Source organism: Cynara cardunculus (assembly GCF_001531365.2).
Source record: "Cynara cardunculus var. scolymus isolate 2C chromosome LG 16, CcrdV1, whole genome shotgun sequence".
In the NCBI taxonomy this organism is placed as follows: domain Eukaryota; kingdom Viridiplantae; phylum Streptophyta; class Magnoliopsida; order Asterales; family Asteraceae; genus Cynara; species Cynara cardunculus.
In genome coordinates this window covers 7,779,605-7,782,752 of record NC_037543.1, presented here as the reverse complement: position 1 = coordinate 7,782,752, position 3,148 = coordinate 7,779,605, and the positions used below count along the sequence as shown (strand labels likewise).

At 35.0% G+C, this 3,148-nt stretch overlaps 1 long non-coding RNA gene across 2 annotated transcripts in view; it reads right to left on the bottom strand.

The window, feature by feature from the left end:
• Positions 1–1,986, bottom strand: part of LOC112528940 — an 8,461-nt gene extending 6,475 nt beyond the window's left edge. For both annotated transcript variants that reach the window (XR_003070893.1, XR_003070892.1), the window contains exons 1-2: positions 1,749–1,986; positions 890–1,050 (exon numbers count right to left, since the gene is read on the bottom strand). This is a non-coding gene — a long non-coding RNA (uncharacterized LOC112528940). The remainder of the gene's footprint in view (positions 1–889; positions 1,051–1,748) is intronic.
• Between the last annotated feature and the right edge of the window lie 1,162 nt (positions 1,987–3,148).

Sequence of the window (3,148 nt, the reverse complement as noted above, 5' to 3'; positions counted from 1 at the left end):
AGCTTTGCACAGCTGTACCATTTTGATCATATCTCCCTCCTTACAGATCCAAAATTGATGAGTCCAGATAGGATGGAAAGCTAAGACACAGTTCTACAATTTTAATGTTTTGAATTTTCCCAAAATCAAGCTTCTGGTATGTCAAAAATTATGTTGAACTCAAGTGATAGCTGCTGGACAGTAGCTGAGAAAAACGCTTGTTTGACTTTCAAAACTCAACTCTGAGCTTAAGGCTAATTCAATCATTCTCTAATCTTGAAGGACAATTAGCTGTTCTTAGTGGATGTTTTTTTTTATGATTCTAAAGAGATCTATTTATAAATGCCCTCTTCAGTAGCATGCCTTTGAGTCCGAAAGGACTGCTGTATTTGACTTCATTATTGAGAACATAAAAAATGCTCTTAAGGTAATTAGTTCACACTGAGCTAGTTATGTCTCTTTTAACATGCTTCTTTTTTCTTCTTTTAACATGCTTCTTTTTTCTTCTTTTAACATGCTTCTTTTTTCTCAGATAAGAGGGCATTACTATGCAGATGGAGTTCGAGTCAGTTAAGCAATTGAATATGTGGTTCTTTGAAATTGCATTACCTGGATAATTGCTTCCTTCAACAAAGAATGTCAAATGAAACCAAAACAACTTATAGTGGTTGATACTTATTCATTTCGTTTCGAAAATATGGTAAAGTTTGTATTTTGATCCTAACGTACATATTTTCAAGTGATTCACTATATTTAAATTTACGTTAGCAACAAAGGCTGCAAATGCAACATGTTAATGTTGAAATCTAAAGAAAGATCGTATCAATTTTGAATTGTAAGGTTTAACAGACAKAGTTTATATTGCCTTCAGAGTGAAGATAATACTTTTGACCAGGCGAAGCAACAATACCTCCTCTACTTGTGTTGTAGCCTGTATGGAAGGTAGAACCGTAGTTGTTGGAGCTTCACCGCTTTAGTGAACAAATCGAAGTCAAGAGATCACGACCAGTAGAAGGTAGAACCGTAGTTGTTGGAACTTGTGGAGTTGTGGTTTAGATGTTTGATTAAGACCTGCAGAAGTAGACAGTCATTAGAAAGTGTTGAAGTGTTAAACTCAGCGACATTAAAAAGTGTTGAACTCAGTTTGAAAACAGCAGCAAGACCAGAAACATCATGTTCCATGTATTTTGAGAGTTTAAATAGAAGTACAACATAAAACATTAATAAGACAACCTGATGTCATCTAAGTGACATTTCACAAAACGGTTTRAAATCAATAGTTATTGTAGTGTCCTGAAGAGGAAAGATTTACTGGTCCTTACCAATAGTATTTCGTAATGTTGGGGCATATGACTTTCCACGGTCAACAACAATGCAATACACGATTGAAAAGGTCATTAAACCCTCCACACACACACACACAAAGCTCCAACTTTAATTCTATTTCACCAGTAAGATGCAAACCCAGAAAGCATGCATAGGAATTATAAAAGATAAAGACAACAACACAAATCTATGGAATGGAGGTAGTACCGAATCAAATCTAGAACAGTAACTTTTCGATGAAAAATTCTATAATCCAAAAACAACCAACCAAATTAATGCGTGATTGACTGATTGTTACACAATGTACCAACCCAGATAGAACGATCCTAACAGAAAAGTTATAAGCTATTAAACAGTAATCGTTCAAAATAAGAACAATTCCAGAAGTCATTAATTTCGACACCCAAAGAAACATAAAAAAGATCAAATAAGAAACTTCGTACCTCAAAATCCGTATACTGATAGTAGCAAATTCTCGAACTGCAAACAGAGTCAACAGAAATCGAAATCTCTTATAATCTGTTTGAAGCGATAACCCAAATCGATCCTTATATTAGGGATGGCGAGAAAGTCGAATTGGGTTAGAGATAAGATAGAAATCGAAATCAAAATCTATCTCATAATCTGAAGCGATAACCCAAATCGATTTCATCAAAATATCTGGTCGGTCATGGGTTTGAAAATCGATTGGGATTGGGTTTGAAAATCGATTGGGATTGGGTTTGGGTTTAGATTAGGGAGGCGATAAAACGGGGAATTTGTTTTAGGGATGGGAAGGATTGGTTTTAAGGGACGTGGCTTTAATAGATTGTACTATATGCTTAAAATGTTGTTTTTAAGAGTTTAAGAGTTTTAAGAGTTTTTAAGAGTTTTAGCCAAATGCATTATAAGATAGTATAGATATATATATATATATATATATTTCAAAATTGTATGATATATTTAAACTTATGTTTTATTCAAAAATATCAACATTATCGTTTTTCTCAAAACCACTAGAAATCGTATTATATCGACAGAGATAACAATACAAAACATTAGAATTGAAATATATCTCGCTTATTTATGCGAGAACGCTTCTAATATCGTATTATATATATATATATATATATATATATTAAACTAAATTAGAAATATCTAATATCGTATTCTAACGCTTCTAATTCCCCACCCACACCAACCAACATCCCACCCCCTTTTGATTTTCCCACTCTCTTCCTGTATCGTTCCCAGTGAACCAATCACCTCCGGTTTGATTCCCCGGTGCCACCTCCCACATCGAGACCCACCTTTCGTCAGAATTCCCGGTGCCACCCCTTCATCTCTCTAACCTCCCTCCCAAATTAACCACCATCACCACCCTATGTCTTAGCCATCTCTGCATAGAACACACACACTACGCATAGAATACACATACATACACACACACACACTATGCATAGAATACACATACATACACACACACACACTACGCATACAACACAAACACATTGTACATTAAACACATACATGTAAACTATGGATACGACATACATACACATTGTGCATACACAACACACACACACACATGCAACACTCACATTGTGCACACATACACACATTATGCATATATATATATATATTTATTTATTTATACACACACATACACACACACTATTTTAGAAGGGGGATGGGTTACTAATTAACCAAACAAATTAAGATGACAGATTCATGGTGAAGATGAAAGGTGAAGGAGGCGGTGTTTGGGAGGTGAGGTGGTGTGTGTGTGATTATGTATGTGCATATATATATATATATATATGGGCGGTGCTAATGGCACCCCCTTAGTAAGGGGGTGTTGATT